Raw genomic sequence first — 20,192 nt, 5'->3', positions numbered from 1 at the left:
ATTTGAGGCTGAGGTGGTGTAGGGAGCCAGGGATGGGTGTCCAGGGAAATGGGGTGTCCAGGGATGGGGTTCCATGGGAATGGGGGTCCCAAGGGTTAGGTAGACTCACATGTGGGGATGAGGGTTCATGAACAACTTGGCCTCCAGGGATTTCTGATCATGGGGTGGTGGCCAAGGATGGGGGTGCCTGGGGTAAGGGGGACCCTGTGAGAATGGGGGCCCTGGGGAAATCAAGGTCCCCAAGGGAGTGGGGAGTCCGGGGCTCTGGAATTACCGGGATGGGATTCCTTGGGAATGGAAGTTCTGAGAAATTGCAGTGAAGGGTTGGGAGTCCCAGGGAAGCGGGGACAGAAGGAAATAGCGTCCCATGGTTGGAGTCCCATGGGAATTGGGATGACAGGGATGGGCAGCGGCTGGGGGGGCCCAGGGGTCCCAGCTCCTTCCCTGGATGCCTCAGATTTTGGGGTGACCCAGGGAATTGCCCGCCTGGGTTGCTAATTTCCTGGGTAGGCATCACATGGAGGTCCTGGGTAGCTCTGCTTCTGTGCCCTCCCCTGTCCTGGACTTTTTCCTCTCTTTATTTCTCTTTTTTCCTTATTTTCTTCAATTTTGTGCCATGTAGGCCCAATACCAGTTCCTGGCTCAGCAATCCTGAGGAGCACTTGAGCAGGGAAGGGGTTGGGGGCACCCAGGGGAGGAGGAAAATGGGGATTGGGGGGTGCAGGGAATGGTGGGGAGGCTGTGGGAGATGGAGGTGTTCAGCTTCGCCAACTCAACCGTTTCACTTTCTTTTTCCTGGACAAGAAGGAAGAGGTTGTTTGTACTGAGTGGCAAAGGTTACAAAGTGGGGGGTTCGGTACGGGAGTGGCACATCCAGGTGCTCGTGTTGTAGGGGTATCCCATCCCAGGGGGTGACACATCCTGGCACTGGGGGGTCCTGTCCCAGGGGGCGAAAGTTCCGGAAATGTCCCTGCACATTCCTGGCCCAGTGCCTGTCCCAGGGGTGGCACATCCTGGGGACCCCTGTCAATGCAAGGGTGGGGTCCAGCCATGGCCCGGCCCCATTGCACAGGGATGGCCATTGCCCAGCCCTGCTCTGCCCAGCCCCAGGTGGCAGCCAGCACCTGAGGGTCCCCCCTGCCCCCTTGGCTTTGATTCTGGCAGCTTTAGAGCTGCTGCAGAGGTGAGAATTCTGTGGGGGAAAAAGGCCCCTGCCTGTGGTTTGCTCAGCCCTGCAAGAAGCACAAACCACAAAGGGAGCCCAAGCAGTAGCTCTGTGAGGGCCTTAGATGGTTTTCAGAGCAGGGCTGGCTGGAAACTGCCCCTGCAGGGGCAGCTGAGAGGGAACCAGTCCAGAAATGCAGCAATTGATCCTTTTTTCTGTGTCCCCAAGAGACTGAGAGGGCCCAAGAACTACTGCAAAGACAACAACAATTCGGCTCCCTTTGAGTGAAATTGTTGAAGGGGCCCAACCCAACATCTCCATCCCCCCGCAATGCCAGCCTCCTCACCCTTCCCTGCACCTCCTGCTCCCCATTTTTCCCCTTCCGTCAGTCCCCCCAATCCGGTCCCTGCTCAGGTGCTCCCTGGGATTGCTGAGCCAGAAACTGGGGGTGAGGGGACCTGGCAAAAAAGTGAGGAAAATAAGAAATAAAGAGAAATAAAAAGACGAAAATCCAGGGCAGGAGAGGGCACAGAAGCAGAGCTGCCCAGGACCCTCATGTGATGCCTGCTAAGGAAATGAGCACCCCAAGAGGGGCAGCTCTGGGCCCTGGGTCACGCCAAAATCTGAGGCACCCAGGGAAGGAGCTGAGACCCCTGTGCCCATCCAGCCACTGCCCATCCCTGACACCCCCATTCCCCAGGGAACCCAACCATGGGGCCTCCATTCCTAATGTCCCCTCATCCCTGAGACCCCCATCTCAGTACTGCCATTCCCTAGGATCTTCATGGCCTAGCACCCCATTCTCAAGGAACCCTCTCCTGTTTATTCTATACCCTGAAATCCCCCTTCCACCGGAACCTTGATTCTCCCAGAACCCCCATTCCCAGAGGGAACCCTCATTCCCCCAGCATCCCCAGTCCATGACCCCAAATCCCTGGAGCTGACACTCCCCTGGGACTCCCAACCCTGAGTCCCCCCACCCCTGGCACCCCCAGACCCATGACTCCACCTCCTCAGGAACCCCATTCCCCTGCACACCCATCCCTGGCTCCCCAAACCCACCTAGCCCTCCCCTTCCTGTGAACCTCATGTCCCACTTTGTCGCACCTACTCTCATCCCCTTCCTGTGCCCAGACTGTGGCCACCCTGCCCCCACCAAGGGCCACCTACACTTGGGGACATACGTGACCTCGCTTCCTTCCCCTTCATCCGAAGAGCCGCCAGCCAGGGGAGCGGTGGCCACAGCAGTGAGTGACAGCCAGTGCACATGGCTGGGGACAGCGGGATGGCCGGGAAGGTGGTGCTGCTCCTGTGGGGTGAGTGCCCCGGGCATGGGCCTGACACCCCTGGGATGGGGAGGGGAGGGGCACAGGGGGGCTGTGGGGTCCCCTGAGGTCCCCAATGCCAGCAGTGCCAGTCCATATTACTCACAGTGGACCTAGGTGGGACTGGGGCTGTAGGGTGGCTTTGAGGACAGGAACAGGGGGCAGGAATTTGGGGATGGGGATGTGAGGACAGGAATGTGGGGAGTGGCACCGTTGGGCTCAGGGAGCTCTGGGGTTAGGGACAAGGGAATTGGGATACATGGACAGAAGGGGACAAGAATGGTGAGGATGTGGCCATGGGGATGGGATCATGAGCTGGTGGGGGTGATGTGGGCCATCATGGGCTGTTACCATAGTGTCCTTGTGCCCAGGGTGTCCTCAGTGTCCCCATGTTCTGCCTCAGCCCAGGGTGGCCTTGGTGTCCCTGTTCCAAAGGTGTCTGTGCCACATGGATGTTGTGCACAGGTGGCTGTGACACAGATGTGTCTCTCTGCCTCTCCAAATCTATTGGGGACCACCCAGACACACTTTCTCAAAAGAACTGCTGTCCCTATGGAGACAGTTTGGGGACAGCCCCCATAACCCGTGCTCCTGTGCTGCTATCCCTGTAGTGCCACCCCCAACCAGCCCTATCCCTTCTCCCTTCCAGCCCAGACCTTCGGCTTCGCTGGTGAGTCCTCAAGGCATGCCATAGCCCAACCCTGCTGTCCTCAGCCCCACACCGGCCCTGGCAGGCTGGTGTCCCCTGTCACTTGCAGGTGCCCAGACCACCCAGTTCCTGGTGGAGCCCCCCTGGAGGCCGGCAGTGGGGTGAGACTGGGTGACACTGATCTGCCAGGGCTTGGGGACAACCAGTGCCACCACCTGGTACAAGGATGGGCAGCGTTGGTGGCAGGAGGGACATGACCAATTCACTGTCACCGAGAGTGTCACCTACACGTGTGACTGACTTGGCACCGGCCGCAGCCCCCCTGTGGCAGTCTCAAATGGTGAGGGGGGATCTTTAATTATTCGGGTGACCCCTGACAAGTCTGGGTCGGCTCCAGTCGGTGGGTGGCCTCACACCCCATGGCTCTGAGGACAAGAGCCTGTCCCCAGGACACCTGGACATCCTAGTGCATCCCAGCTCATCCCAGTGCACCCAGATGTCCCTGGTGCCAGGGGCACCCACCTTGGAGCTGTCTTGAGCCTCTCAGTGAGATGGGACCCTCCTGTCCCGCAGATGATCTGGTGCTGCAGGTGCCAGCACAGGCACTGGTGGAGGGGGACACGGTGACACTGCACTGCCGGGGCTGGTTGAACAGCACGGTCAACGCAGTGCGATTTTACCAGGACGGCCTCCACCCCTGCTCTGTGTCCCCTAACCCCTCTGTCGTGTCACTCCATCCCCGACATTCCCCATCACACCCATCCCCCTGTCCCTATTCCCCCACACCGGCTACCAGCCCCTCCCTTTGGCCTCAGCCCTGTCTGTGTCCCCGCAGTGCCCGTGGCCAATGCCACCATCACCCGCGGTCCCCTGTCACATCAGGTGAGTGCAGGTGACCCCCAAACCCTGCGCTGCTCAGTGCAGGTGGGCTCAGCCCCTGTAACCTTCACCTGGCTGCACAACAGGCAGGAGGCGGCCCGGGGTCCCCTCCTGGGGCTCAGGGACATCGATGTGGGACATTCGGGCACCTACCAGTGCGTGGCCACCAATGAGGCATCGCATTTTTGTGTTCTGGGCACTCAGCCCAGAGCTTGTCCTGGAGGTGACACCTGGCTCACCCTTGCTCACAGGTGGGTTCACACGGGGTCACCAGGGTGCTCAGGACCCCCATGGTTCAGGGTGACCTCGATGTGTCCCCCTCTGTCCCCAGCTGTGGCTGTGAATGTCGGCAGGACCCTCCTGTTCCTGCTCCTGCTCCTGGCTGTCATCGGGGGCTGCCACTGGCGGCACAACCGGAGTGGGTGATAATGGGGGGGGGATGTGGGTCCTGGAGTGAGGGGAAGTCCCAGAGTGGGGGCAGTGATCAGCAGCACCCAGGGCCCCTGAGCTGGGGGACACTGAGCCTGCAGTGACCTTGTCTGGGGGTCCTGGGGGATTTGGGGGGAATGTGGAGAGTCTTGGTTGGGCTCCAGGGCCTTCCCTGGGTGGGCTTTGACGAACATTGGGGTGGCACAGGGATCTCCTGGAGGGTTTGAGGAGGTGCTGGAGGGCTGTGCAGGGATGTTGGGGGATCCTTCTTGTTTCCTGGGGGAGTTTAGGGGTGCCCCTCCCTGCCAGGCTTGGGGTTCTAGGGACCCAGAAGGTTGGGGGCACCAGGGGGGTTGGGGGCACTATGGTGGTGCAGAAGTTCTGGGGAGGTTCAGGGGAGCTCAGAGTGTCTGGGAGGATTCAGGGGTCCATTGGTAATCGGGACTGCAGTGGGGATTTGGGGGTTCCATGGGTGATTGGAGCAGCTGAAGTCCCAGGAAGGTTCAGGGGTCCCAGTGTCCCCACGGTCACCTCCTCCCCTTTCCCTTGCAGCTGCCAGGAAGCTCCAGGACAGGTGAGTGGGGGTCTCGGTCCGGGACTCCTCTTTCCCCTCCCCCAACCCCCTTAGACCCCCCCCCCCGGCCCCCAGAGGAGGGGGCTGTGAACCGAGTGAGCAAAGGGTGAGTACGGGGGGGGACAGGGACATGCCACCTACGAGTGTCACCCCCACCCTGGTCCCCACAACCGGTGTCACTCTCAGCGCCCCCACGGGTGTCCCCCAGCCCTGCCCCAGCTCGAGATCCACAAGTGACCAACGCGGAGCTGTCAGGACCCCACGAGGGACAGGGGGACCCCTGTGACCATGATGACGTGCTGTGACACTGGGGGGCACAGGGGATACTGGGGGGCATCAAGTCCCCTCAGGGGTCTCTTCTGCTTCACAGCATCCCACAGGGCTCCTCATTCCCCCTCCCAGTGCTAGGGGAGAACACGACTTTTTTCCCTCTTATTGTACCCGAAATTCAGTTTTTTGGTAAACTCCATGAGAAACAAGGCTCACTCTTTAAAATTTGTAAATGTTTGATAAGGGATAAAAGGGACAGTAAACAGCGTGCTAGGTGCTTGGCAACTGCCAGAGGACCATGGATAACTACAGCAATTCTCTTTACATAACTTTGCAATGTATTGGTGAAATACATACTCAGGAGGATTATACAAATTCAAATTCTTTCCAGTTCACATGTTCTGTGAATTCTTTTGCTTGGTTTGACCCTTGATTCATTTTCATAAAGTACATGTCATCCTGCAGATTAAATTTATATATTTCATGTCCTCACAAGGCCCCCCTGGTCTGTGGTTTGACAGTTCTTGATAACTGAACGGTCAGCGGTAAATTCCTCTTTGCATTCTCTCTTTTGATGTTTATTTATTTGCTACTTTTCAATGTGTTCCTATCATACAGATGAGATACTCCACCAGTACATTAAATCAACATTAGCTATTTCACAAAATTATTTTACTTATTCTCATCATTGTCACTTAGTTACGCAAATAAAGGCTTTAGCTACTTCTGCAACAGTTAATGTTGTAATACACAGCTCATTGTCTCTATCTTGATCTTTTGGGAGAGGCTAAATTATAATATGTTTATCACACTAAAAAATATGTTCAACACAGGGATTACAGTAAAAAGGCAAACAAACTGTAGTGTATCAAAAGCAGTTAAGAAGTGATTACAAACTATATTATATTAAAATATTTTGGAAAAACCAATATAATAGTGAAAGCCAATGACTACAAAGTTATTCATAATAGGGGGAAGGAGTATTTAAGGGTTTATTTGACTTATCTCTATCTTGATCTTTTGGGAGAGCCCAAACTATATAAACCATGTTCCCACAGCACCCCCATCCCTGAATGTCCCCAGGCATGGAGACCCCAATTCCCCTGGACCCCCATTCTGCTAGACACCCATCCTTGGTTCCCCACATCCCCTGAGCCCCCCACTCCTGGCAACACCATGCCCCACCATGTCCCCAGCCTGTGCCCAGACTGTGGCCACCATGCCCCCACCAAGGGCCACCTACAAGTGGGGACAGACGTGACCTCGCTTCCTTCCCCTTCATCCGAAGAGCCGCCAGCCAGGGGAGCGGTGGCCACAGCAGCAAGTGACAGCCAGTGCACATGGCTGGGGACAGCGGGATGGCCGGGAAGGTGATGCTGCTCCTGTGGGGTGAGTGCCCCGGGCACAGGCCTGACACCCTGGGGATGGTAGAGGCTGGTGGGGAGAGGCCACAGGGGGGCTGCAGGGTCCCCTGAGGTCCCGAAAGGCCGCAGAGGCAGAGCATGAGGTGACCAGGGCTGTGGGGACAGGAGAAGGGGGACAATAATGGAAGGACAGGGATTTGGGGAACTATCATGGGGCTGGTGGGTGTGACCACTGCAACCACTGCTGAGTCTCCATTTCCAGGTGCCCAATGTGTCCCCATATCCTAACTGAGCAAGGGCTAGTCGGTGTGTCTCTGTCCCCAGGGGGTCCTTGCCACACTATGACAGTTTCTGGACAGCCCCCACACTCAGTCCCTTCCTGCCAATGTCCCTTTTGATGCCACCCTCACCCAGCCCTGTTCCTTCTCCCTTCCAGCCTAGACCCTCAGCCTCGCTGGTGAGTCCTCAGGGGATGCCATGGCCCCATCCTGCTGTTCCCAGCCCCACACTGGCCCTGGCAGGCTGGTGTCCCCTGTCACCCACAGATGCCCAGACCACCCAGCTCCTGGTGGAGCCCCCCTGGAGGCCAGCGGCACTGTGGGACCGGGTGACACTGACCTGCCAGGGCTTTGGGACAGTCACCATCTGGTACAAGGACGGGCGACGCTGGAGGCAGGAGAGACGCGATCATTTCACTGTCACCGAGAGTGGCACCTATATGTGTGACAGACCCAGCACCGGGCTCAGCCCCCCTGTGACAGACTCAAATGGTGAGGGGGATTTGGGTGTCTCCAGCCTGGCACCTGCGAGGACCCCGAGGGCTCTGGGTGGGCTCTGCTCCATGGGTCACCTCCTGGTGTGACCAGAGCCTGTCCCCGGCACATGGGGACATCCCAGAGCATCTCAGAGCAGAGGGACCCCAGTTCTGGATTCAGGGACACCTGGTGCAATGGATATGTTCCAGTACGTGGGTTCTTTGAGAAAATGGAATGCCCCAGTTATCCTAAGACTCCCATGTCCCGCAGCTCGGTTGGTGCTGCAGGTGCCGGCACAGGAGCTGCTGGAGGGGGACACGGTGACACTGCGCTGCCGGTGCTGGGCGAACATGTCGGTCACTGGGGTGCAATTCTACCATGGGGACAAGGAGGTCGAGAGGTCCCTCAGTAGGACGAGCTGTCCCTGTCCCCTCTGCAGCTGAGCCACAGTGTCCGCTACAGCTGCAGGGGCTGGGTGGACTCTGAGGTGGCACCGTGGGCGCTCTCGGATCCAGTGACAGTGGCAGTGCATGGTGAGCACCCCACAGCTGCCACCTTAACATCCCCACAGCCCCTCCCCAGGGACTCGGGCTCACAAATCTCCCTCCCCTCTCTTTCCCAGAGCTCTTCTTGGTGCAGGTGCTGGAGGGTCCCCCAAAGCCCACCCTGGGGTCCCCCCTGACTCTCAGCTGCCTCAGCACCCCCAGCCCCCTGCGGCCCCGAGCCCCCCTCCTGCACGTGTTCTACCGGGATGGGCAGGTGGAGGGGGGCCCGCAGGGGTCCCCGCAGCTGCTGGTGCCCGCCGGGGGGGTCTCCCACTCAGGGAATTACAGCTGCCAGGTGCGCTCTGAGGGCGGGTCCGTGCAGAAGAGCAGCGCCAGGCTCCGCATCACGGTGTACCGTGAGTGCGGGGATGGGCACGGGGAGCCCCCACAGCCTCCCTGGGTCCCCCACCACTGCCTGGGTTCCCCCATAAATGCCAGGGTCCCCCATCCTTTGCTGGTTTTCTCACCGGATCCACTAACCTCTATGTGAGTACCCCCTATTCCCTTGCAATCTTTTTCCACATCTTCTCATTACTGCTGGGATCACCCTCTGTGTCCCCCCATTCCTCACTGGGATCCCTTCATCTCTCCCTGGTTCAACCACAGCCCTCTCTGATCTCCCCCCATGGTCCTCAGGTCTCACCATTCCCTCCCTGGGTTTACATACCCTTCCTGGGGTCTCCCCATCTTCCTCTCCAGATGACAGATCCCTTAACCCTCCATCCTTCCTTGGGGTGCATTTCCAAGCCCCCTTCCATCTCTGCGCTGCCTCTCCCTCAGTGGGGTCCCCCTTCCCCTCTCCCACCGACCCCCCACAAGTCCCCCATTGTCCCCTGCAGTCACCCCCCCCCCCCGCAGGGGTCCTGCTCTCACTGTGGGTGCAGCCCCCCAGGGGACAGGTGGCACTGGGGCACCACCTCGTGCTGAACTGTGCGGTGGTCACGGGGAGAGGTCCCCTGTCCTTCTCCTGGCACTCGGACGGCTCGAGGGTGAAATAAACAGGGCCAGGAGACTTCTTCTCCTTTTTCAATGCCTTTATTAAAAGTGATCAGCTCAGGATTGGGTGGCTCGACGGGTCTGCAGTCTCCGTCGTCTTCCCGGGCGACTCAGAGGAGGAGGATATGCACAGCTCTGTCCACAAGGGGCAGAGCTGGGGATCACGTCCTCGTGGGAGCCTTTAGGGCCTGCTGATCCCGTCAGATGGTACCTTTGCCGCCTCAGTCAGCCTCGTCTCACCGCCGGGGTCATCTCTCTCCTGGTCAGGGCGAGAGGCTCTGAAGGTGTTTTGCATCTCTGCAGGTTCAGCGTTCGGCTCTTCACGTCTAGACATCACTCCAGTCTCTCAACTCTTAGGTGGCTCGTTGTTTTGGGGTTTTCTCCGTACACCGGGGGACCCATGCTGCATTGTGGTCTTGGAGTCACTTTGCATAGCCCCCCCCACCTTCTCAGGTCTCTTCTACTGTTCGGGAAAGTTCCCACCCTTCTGGGAAAGGTACAACTTAGCCTCGGGCGAGGCTCTGCTGATACAAAAGGAGCGATTAGCCACAACGACTCGTGATTACAATAACAAAACACGAAGAACTTCAGCAGCTACCCGTGGTCTGGCTGCTTTTTGTAACTTTTTCTCACAAAAAAAATATTACCCGAATTTTGTTCATAACAGTCCCCCCTCTTTTTCTTTGATCGAGCTTAAATTCTAAGCTCGCATCAACTCACAATTTTTTTGTTTTGAATCTACTATAAATCTCTTGTGCAGTTTGGTAATCATGGTTACTAAACCTTGTTACTTTCCTTGGTTTCTTCAGGTTGGTCTGCACGGCAAGTACGATTCTACTAAAACAGATAAATAAGCATAGTAAAAAAAGCAATCCTCCAAGTACACACACAGTGAGAAAAACTACCTTTTCCCATACATCCTTTTTGAAAATCTCCAGGTTCTCCCACCCACTGGGATCAAGTGTAGGAGTTTGATCTTGATTATTTACACATGCTAATCTTTTTATTTCATTTGAAATGTTCCTAATAATTGAATTCTTTATTTTTAATACTGCCTGGAGCCGGATTAATTTGTTTAACATAGATATTGGGATCCCAATTTGGCTTTTACAATTTTGGATTTTCTCAATTTCTATTTCACTTTCCCGGTTCTGTTTATTTTCTCCCAAATCATTATATATAGGAACTCCCAAACTTGATCCAGTTTCTTTGGGTAATAAGAGAATTGGTTTTATCACTCTAGCAATGCAGTTGCCAGATGAGATCAAACTTAGGGATTTTGGGCTCCCCTGAAATGTGTTCCAAAAGGGGTTGATCTCCTTTCCAGTACACTTATATAAATACTTGTAACAAACAATTTTTCTTACTATTTTCACCATTTCTTTACTTTTTACTAGATCTGCTGAGCTCGTTTCAGCAGCATCACATTCAAAGCACAACCAGGCTTCCCTTACAGTACACTCTCCTAGGAGTGGCTGCCCGAAAGTGGCAATATTGTATGCTCTCCAATACACTCTCTTGTTTTTCTGATAAAGGACCAATTGGGAGGGGTTAACACGATCAGGGTCAGAACTGATGTGGACTCTCGACAAGGAGCTCACTTCCTCCGCACAGAGAAGTTGGTAGCATTCACTGCACCGCTCAGCTGGGCTTCCCAGAGCACCACCAGCAATCAGAGCCATCAGTACTACCCTTCCCAAGAGTCCGGTATGGGTCATCTTGCAGAGCCTGCCCACCCGGCCTTGCCTCTTGGGGAATTTTACTGAGGAAAAGCTTCCAAGCTCTTTAGAGTCCCTTCTACCCGCTTCTCTGGTTAAACCCCTCTTGGTCTGTTCCCTACCAATTTTGGTTTCCCCTCCCAGGGGAGTGCTCTGTAGAGGATTAACCTGGAGTCTTTAGAAATAAATTGGGGAACTTAACCAGAATTACTTATTTACAGTCTTAAACTTTTTACCAACATAGTTTACACAGAACAGTTTTGAAACATTTTAAGCAATATTAGAACTCTGATACCAATTTTTTTCCCACACAGTTCAGTCTATTTGACTCTTCCTTCTGAGAGTCAACTTTAAATCTTTTGGTCTTTTTACCACAGTATACTCAGGTGATTTAGCTTGTGAAGCAGATGAATCCTTGTCCAGTGCCCGGAGGTGAAAGTGGTGTGGACTCTGGCCCAATGCCAGAGGGAAAAACTGGGAATCTGGCCCAATGCCAGAAGGAGAAAGGGGTGGAGTCCGGTCCAATGCCAGAGTGCCAGAGGAAAAAAAACCTGATGTTGAATCCTGGTCCAATGCCAGGGGTGAGAGTGATGTGAGTCCAACCTTTTTCCTTTTGGTCTGCACAGTCGAATTAGTAATGAAGAATACCTGAAACAGGCTTTCAAACACAGGCATTAATGGTCTGCTATTTAATGATTTTATCAAAACTCAGTTTCTCTGTCTAATGTTATTGGTTAATTTCTTTTTCCATAGCTTGCATGTTTCTCTCATCAACTTCTGCATACTCTGTATTTTGCAAGGAGTTGTATTTCTCAGCTAACTTTACTCCCAAAGTATTTTTATTCTCTTATATCTCTGTGTATTTAATTCACTGGTTTTCTGTTCTATTTTCAAGATCTTATTTATCTCTTGCTTCTGTTTCTTACTTTCACTTAGAGCTTAAATATTTCTTTCAACCCCTTACACTTAAATTTTTGGGGTTTTTTTCTTACACCATTCTTCTACACAATACACTTCCCTCTAAGGTAATGTGGTAAAACTTATAATGCACAATCTACATTACCTCTATTCTAATTTGTCTATATTCACTCCCACACATTCCTTCGCACCTTCAAGACACAAACTGGATCATTATTGCTAGAAAATCACGGGTCCCTGTAGCCCCCCTTCACCCTGGGGTTGGCCCACAGGTCTCAGTATCCCTGGGCCTCTTGGAAGGGCCCTGACTCTGGTTGCCTCTGGTGCACATTCACCTGTGAGGCTGTCTGTGTGTCACTCACGCTCTTACAGCTACAGCTCCCTCACACACCTGAGGAGCACTAGTCTGGTTTGCAGGTCACCCACGCTCTTTGGCCACAGCCCCCACCCGCCCGGGGGACACAAGTCTGGTTTGCAGGTCACACATACACACACTTGCACTGCCCCCTTCCCACCTGCCCGGGAAGTTGAGGCTGACTTCGTGACTCACTCTCACACACACAACAAGACAACAAAAAGGTACCTTTTACTTTCACATAATTTATTACACATTAAGTATTACTGGCCAGTTTTGGTGCTATTGGATATCCTTTCTACCTAGCTGTTTTTTTGTCTAACTTCAGATGTTTTTCACTATTCTATACTATACTTCTTAGTACTTTGTTGAGACAGGACTTATCTGCTCCTGTATCTACTCAAAAATTCAAATTCTTCATTTAGGGGGCCCACTTCAAAGTTTACCAAGGGCTCTTCTAGATGTTGCATCGGGTCCCCTATAGTGTAAAGCCCCTGACCCTCTAATCGTCACCTCTAAGGATCTTCCCTAAATTATCTTGTTCCCTGGCTATTGCCGCATCGAGACTGAGCTTTCTACAAAACCTCCTGATGTGTCCTGGCTCTCCACAGTAATAGCAATGTCGCTCTCTCAAAGAGCCTTGAGGTGTTTCCATCCCTCTTGCACCTGACAGTACTGGCCTATCCTTGCCTCCTCCTGGTGGTGGACCCGCCCACTCTGCACTTTCTCTAGCTACAGCAACCATGATCTTAGCCTTGGCCTTTGCTTTTTCTTCCTCCCTCCTTAAATACACCTTCAGTGCCTCTTTTAACAATTCATTTATGTCCTTCTCTTGCCAATCTTCCATCTTCTCCAGTTTTCTCCTTATATCAGGCCAAGATTTGGTAACAAATTGGACTTTTAGCAGCATTTGACCTTCTGGGGTGTCTGGGTCTATTCTAGAGTACAACTGGAAGTTCCGCCTTAGGCGATTTAGCCATGCAGCAGGAGCTTCATCCTTCTCTTGTGCACCCTCAAATGCCAATTGGGTATTAGTTCCTTTGGGAACTGACTCTTTGATCCCCCGTATTATCAAAGATCTATATTCCCTCATGGCCTTCCTCCCCTCCTCCTGGTTAGGGTTCCAGCTGGGCTCCGTTAGTGGCAATTTCTGTTCACCTGTTGGCACCTGGGGTCCTGGACTGTTATCTTTCTCCCATATTCTTATGCCAGCCGCCCTTATCATCCGGACCTCTTCTGGGGAAAATAATATACTCAGGATGGAATTCATCTCCCCCCAAGTGTAGATATTTGGACCTAGAAATTGATCCACTTGGTTGGCTATGCCCACTGGGTCCTCCACTAAATGCCCCAACTCTTTCTTGAATCCTCTCACCTCAGAAGCAGTTAGGGGAGCATTCACAAAGCCAACACCTCCCGCTACTCCTCCCATAGGAACCTCTCTGAGGGGAAAGAGTCTCTCTGCCTTGGAGGTCTTGGATCTGGTGCTACAGTACGGCCCATCTTCAAATGCCAAACTACTTTGAGGAATATCTGGGTTACCCTGAACTTTCTGCCCATCAGCAAGTGTATTTGCTGATAGCTGTTCATCGGGCAAGGAGGCATGTGTGCCCCAACTAGGAGGAGGAAAAGGGACAGCAATAGGAAGGGGAGAAGAGCCTGAGTGAATATTCAGCGGAGCTGGAGAAGGGGTGGAGAATGCAGCAGGTGGAGTAGGCGCTTGTGGTGATGCAGAAGGATCTGGAGGAGCTGAAGGGGGCGGTGAGGGAGTGGTTGGAGGAGATACTGGGTTTACCATAGCGGAAGCTGAAGAGGTAGAAGGAGGAATTTGAGCAGGTGGTAGTGAGATGGCAGCCGGGGGAGGAACCGGACCTGCCATTTGAGGTGCTTGTAGAAGAGGATTATAAGGTGGAGGGGCAGAAGGAGGCAAATAATCCAGGGGGTCCCATCTTTTACTAGTTCTATCATCCCCTCCTTCATTCCCCTCTTTCTTCTTCTGTACCTTACAAATTCGCACCCCTTCATCCCCAATAGCGCTCTTTACCCAGCAAGATATATACAGTAATTGCTCAGGATCAGTATCTCCTCGAGCTGTCAGATAATTATTTAATTGTTGGCACATCCACTTATCCTTTGTCCCACACCAAGGCCATCCTCCTTGCACCTCTAATTCTGGCCAGACTTCCATACAATAATGGATCATTTTCACTTTATCTAATCCCTCCGTGGCCTCTATAGAATCCCATTTTTCTAACAGCTCTCCTAAGGGACTATTGGGATGTACATACCTCAGTCTCTTGCCGGTCTTTTTACTACTACAACATCCCATTTTTCAGGTCTCAATAACAAAGTCTCAAAGGTGCCTCAACTGACCACTAATTTCAAAAAAACCTTGTTTGAGGAGCTTCAGCCTCCTCCACTGAACTTCAAATTTCTGCCTGATGCTCAGGACTTTATACTGAAACAACAGCCCAATCTCTTGATTGCCCAACTTTCGTCAGGTCTTATATCTATCGGGACTTGAACACACGATGCCTCGGCCAAGAATCCGGGTCGTGCCTGACTCCCTCAGTCAGGAAAAACAACTGCCTGATTTTTAGTTTGCCTAACCCGCCAATTTTTAGGCTTCACCGTATCAGGACTTAAAAGCAAACCACAGCCTCCTTTGCTGGGGTTTGTGCCTGACTCCCTTTGTCAGGACTTACTTTGCCTGCAGGGCTTGCGAAAACACCCGAATCCTTCTCGGGACTGACAAATCTTACGCGAATCCTTCTCGAGACTTACAAAAGTGCCTGACCTCCCTTTGTCAGGACTTTGGGGTGCGTGCCACTCATACACAGTAATTCACTCCGCACGCCCGGAGTGGGGGGGCCCTTTATTCCCCCTTGGGAGACGGCTTCACTCACACTGAGTCCACTCGCTTCCCCCTGTTCCTGGCCGGGTTTCTCGCGAAAAACCGGAAACGCAGTACTGAGGGGTCCCACTCGCTTCGAAGGTCCGGCTGCCGGCCCTCGTCTCACTCATACACACATGCGCACGTCTCCCACTCCCGCCACCGAGTTTCTCACCAGTCCGGTGCTCCGGTGCTCCTCTGCGTCGCTGTCCTGAGCCGATCCCTGGTCCTAGTAGCCAGCTGTCCTCTGAAGATCCAAGATGGCCAGTCCTGAGTCTTCTCGCGGCGTGGCTATTCCGGACGAGAGCCCCCAGCTGAAATAAACAGGGCCAGGAGACTTCTTCTCCTTTTTCAATGCCTTTATTAAAAGTGATCAGCTCAGGATTGGGTGGCTCGACGGGTCTGCAGTCTCTGTCGTCTTCCCGGGCGACTCAGAGGAGGAGGATATGCACAGCTCTGTCCACAAGGGGCAGAGCTGGGGATCACGTCCTCGTGGGAGCCTTTAGGGCCTGCTGATCCCGTCAGATGGTACCTTTGCCGCCTCAGTCAGCCTCGTCTCACCGCCGGGGTCATCTCTCTTGGTCAGGGCGAGAGGCTCTGAAGGTGTTTTGCATCTCTGCAGGTTCAGCGTTCGGCTCTTCACGTCTAGACATCACTCCAGTCTCTCAACTCTTAGGTGGCTCGTTGTTTTGGGGTTTTCTCCGTACACCGGGGGACCCATGCTGCATTGTGGTCTTGGAGTCACTTTGCATAGCCCCCCCCACCTTCTCAGGTCTCTTCTACTGTTCGGGAAAGTTCCCACCCTTCTGGGAAAGGTACAACTTAGCCTCGGGCGAGGCTCTGCTGATACAAAAGGAGCGATTAGCCACAACGACTCGTGATTACAATAACAAAACACGAAGAACTTCAGCAGCTACCCGTGGTCTGGCTGCTTTTTGTAACTTTTTCTCACAAAAAAAATATTACCCGAATTTTGTTCATAACAGAGGGCACCACTGGGCACCGGCCCCCACCTGGAGCAGTGCCACGCTGGGGACAATGACAGCAGCCAGTACCAGTGTGGGGACAGTGACGGGGACAGCTTGGCCGAGAGTGACCCACTGAATGTCACTGTCCTGGGAGATCAGGACCCTTGGGCTGAGGATGACCCCACCCACAGTATCCCCATCTCCATCCTACCTTGCCCGGTGCCAGCCCTGTCTGTGTCCCTGCAGTGCCCGTGACCAATGCCACCTTCACCACCGGTCCCCTGTCACACCAGATGCATGCAGGTGACAATGTGACTCTGTGCTGCTCGGAGCAGGTGGGGTCTGCCCCTGCCACCTTCACCTGGCTGCACAACGGACAGGAGGTGGTCCGGGGTCCCCTCCTGGAGCTCAAGGAAATCAACGTGGGACATTTGGGCGCCTACAAGTGCGTGGCCCCCAACCAGCTCGGACAGGACGGGCACCGCGTGTTCCGGGCACTCAGCCCTGAGCTGGCCCTGGAGGTGACACTTGGCTCACCCTGGGTCACAGGTGGGGTCACACAGGGTCACCGGGGTGTTCAGGACCCCCATGGTTCAGGGTCACTCCAGTGTGTCCCCCTCTGTCCCCAGCAGTGGCTGTGAAGGTCGGCAGGACCCTCCTGTTCCTGCTCCTGCTCCTGGCTGTCATCGGGGGCTGTCACTGGTGGCACCGCCGGGGTGTGTGACAATGGGGGGGGGGGGGGGGGGGGAATGGGGGTCCTGGAGTGAGGGGAAACCCCCAGAGTGGGGGCTAGAGTGGTAGCACCCAGGGCCCCTGAGCTGGGGGACACTGAGTCTGCAGTGACCTCGGCTGGGGATCCTCGGGGATTTGCGGGGAATTTGGAGGGTCTTGGTTGGGCTCCAGGGCCATCCCCAGATGGACTTTGAGGAACATTGGGGTGCATTGGGAGCTCCTGGAGGGTTTGGTTACATCCTGGAGGGCTGTGCAGGGATGTTGGAAGATCCTTTTGGGCCCAGGTGGTGTTTTGGGGGTCCGCCTCCCTGCCAGGCTTGGGGTTCTGGGGACACAGAGGGTTGGGGGCGACAGGCGGACTGGGGGAACTGCAGTGATGCTGAAGTTCTGGGAGATTCAGAGGTGATGAGAGTGTTCAGGGGGAATCAGGGGTCCATTGGGAATTGGGGCTGCAGTGGGGATTTGGGGGTCCTGTGGGTGGTTGGAGCTACTGAAGTCCCAGGAAAGTTCAGGGATCCTGGGCTCCCCCTGGTCACCTCCTCCCCTTTCCCTTGCAGCCACCAGAAAGCTCCAGGACAGGTGAGTGGGGGGCTCGGTCCAGGACTCCCCTTTTCCCCTCCCCATCCTCCTTAGATCCCCCTCCCCCCCAGAGGAGGGAGCTGTGAACCAAGTGGGCAGAAGGTGAGTACAGGGGGGGACAGGGACTTGTCACCCACGAGTGTCACCCCCACCCAGGTCCGCACCACCGGTGTCCCTCTCAGGGTCCCCACGTGTGTCCCCCGGCCCTGCCCCACCTCGGGATGCACAAGTGACCAACGCGGAGCTGTCGGGACCCCAGGAGGGACAGCGGGACTCCCGTGACTACAATGATGTGCTGTGACACTGAGGACACTGGGGGCCATTGGGGTCATCGATTCCCCTCAGGGGTCTCTTCTTCCTCTTCACAGCACCCCACAGGGCTCCTCCTTCCCCGCCCCAGTGCTGGGGGAGCACACAACGTTTTTCCCTCCTATTGTACCCAAAATTCAATTTTTTGGTCAAACTGTGTGAGAAACAAGGCTCACCCTTTCAAACTTGTAAATGCTTAATAAGTGATAAAAGGGACAGTAAACAGCCTGCTGGGTGCTTGGCAACTGCCAGAGGCACACTGTTAATTACAACAATTCTTCCTACATACCTTTTCATTGTATTGGTTAAATGCATACTCCAGAGGGTTATACATATTCAAACATTCCTTCCAGTTCACATGTTCCAGGAATCCTTTTGCTTGGTTAGACCCTTCATTCATTTTCATACAGTACATGCCATACTGCAGATTAAATTTATATATTTTATATCCTCACCAGGTCCCCCTGTTCTGTGGTTTGATAGTTCTTGATAACAGAAGAGTCAGTGGTAAATTCCTCTTTGCAGTCTTTCTTTTGATGATTATTTACACCCTACTTTTCAATGTGTTCTTCTCATACAGATGAGATACTCTACCAGTACATTAAATCAACATTAGCTATTTCACAAAATTATCTGAGTTATTCTTATCATTGTCACTTAATTACACAAATAAAGGCATTAGCTACTTCTGCAATAGTTAATATTGTAATACACAGCTCATTGTCTCTATCTTGATCTTTTGTGAGAGCCTAAACTATATTATTTATCACACTAAAATATATGTTCTACACCGGGATTAGGGTAAAAGGGCTGACAAATTGTGTTGTATCAAGAGCAGTTAAAAAGTGATTACAAACTGTATTGTATCAAAATATTTTAAAAAAAACCCCAATATAATAGTGAAAGCTAATGACTACAAAGTTATTCATAACAGAGGGAAGGTGTATGGAAGGGTTTATTTGACTTATCCTTATCTTGATCTGATTTTGTCAGCAATAAATTCAATTCATATCTCTAAATCATAGTCAGTTTTACCTGTGACAGGATTTGATGAGTGATTTCTCCTGGTCCTTGTCTCAACCCAGGAACCCTTTGCTCAATTTTCTCTCCCCATCCAGGTGCGGAGGGCAGTGAGAGAGCGGCTGTGGTGGGTGTGGGGCACCCGGCCACTGTCCATGCATGGCAAGGCAGGGAGGAGGAGGAGGGTCCTGGTCATGTTGTGGAGCAGATTGTTGTGGGATTTGCAGTAGTGCTGGGGCTCTCTCAGTCCCTTGGAGACAGGCACAAAATGATCAATTGCTGCATTTCCGGACTGGTTCACCGCCAGCTGCTCTGCAGGGGGGGGGATTCCAGCCAGCCCTGCTCTGAAAACCATCAAAGGGCCTCACAGAGCCACTGCTTGGGCTCCCTATGTGGTTTGTGCTTCTTGCAGGGCTCAGCAAACCACAGGCAGGCCTTTTTCCACCCACAGAATTCTCACCTTTGCAGCAGCTCTAAAGATGCCAGAATCAAAGCCAAGGGGGCAGGGGGGACCCTCAGGTGCTGGCTGCCACCTGGGGCTGGGCAGAGCAGGGCTGGGCAATGGCCATCCCTGTGCAGTGGGGCTGGGCCATGGCTGAGCCCCACCCTTGCATTGTCAGGGGTCCCCAGGATATGCCACCTCTGGGACAGGCACCTGGCCAGAAATGTGAAGGGACATTTCTGGAACTACCACCCCCTGGGACAGGACCCCCATGCCAGGATGTGTCACCCCCTGGGACAGTATCCTCCCAGGAAAGGACATCCTGGATGTGCCCCCCCAGAACAGAACCCCCTCCCTTTCCCATCTGACTCTCAGCACAAACTGCCACTTCCCTCTTTTCCAAGGAAAAGAAAGTGAAACTATTGAGAGGGCACAGCCCAACCTCTATCACCCACAGCCTCCCCACCCTTCCCAGCACGCCCTAAACCAAATTTTTCCCCTCCCTGTCTCCCCGCAACCCACTCCCTGCTCAGGTGCTCCCTGGGATTGCTGAGCCAGGAACTGGAGGTGAGGGCTCCTGCCAATAAACTGAGGAAAATAAGGAAATAAGAGAAACAAAGAGAGGAAAAATTCAAGGGCAGGGGAGGGCACAGAGGCAGAGCTATCCAGGACCCCCCATGTGATGCCTGCACAGGAAAAGAGCACCCTAGGTTGGCTTTGCTAGGCTGTGGGTCACCCCAAAATCTGAGGTACGCTGTGAAGGAGCTGTGACCCCCGTGCCTATCCAGCCACTGCCCATCCCTGGCACCCACATTCCCCTGGAAACCCAACCATAGGACCACGATTGCCTTGATCTCTCCGCCCTGGGGACCCCCATTCCAGGACTGCCACTGCTCAGTACCATCATTGCCTTGATCCGATCCCATGAACTGCTTCTTCCTGCAGAACCCCTATTCCCAAGGGTCCCCTTTTTCCCCTTGCACCCCCAACCCTGCCACCCACATGCCATGACCCCAAATCTCTGGGGACCATGTTCCCACAGCACCCCCATCCCTGAATGTCCCCAGGCATAGACACCTCAATTCCCCTGGACTCCCATTCTCCTGGAACCCCATCCTTGGTTCCCCACATCCCCTGAGCCCCCCCCTCCCGGCAACACGATCCCCCACCACGTCCCCAGACTATGCAGTCTTGTCCCCAGCCTGTGCCCAGCTTGTGGCCCTCTATACTAGGGGACGGACATGACCTCGCTTCCTTCCCCTTCATCCGAAGAGCCGCCAGCCAGGGGAGCGGTGGCCACAGCAGCA

General features: G+C 54.0%; 1 pseudogene; it reads left to right on the top strand.

Moving 5' to 3' along the window:
• Positions 1 to 2,395: 2,395 nt before the first annotated feature.
• LOC128948123 (Fc receptor-like protein 6) lies at positions 2,396 to 17,415 on the top strand (annotated as a pseudogene).
• Positions 17,416 to 20,192: the final 2,777 nt, after the last annotated feature.

Source organism: Melozone crissalis, unplaced genomic scaffold (genome assembly GCF_028551555.1).
Source record: "Melozone crissalis strain CALT ecotype California unplaced genomic scaffold, PUWL_Pcris_2 ptg000114l_1, whole genome shotgun sequence".
In the NCBI taxonomy this organism is placed as follows: domain Eukaryota; kingdom Metazoa; phylum Chordata; class Aves; order Passeriformes; family Passerellidae; genus Melozone; species Melozone crissalis.
The sequence above is the reverse complement of the archived record's forward strand: the minus strand, read 5'-3'. Positions and strand labels throughout refer to the sequence as shown.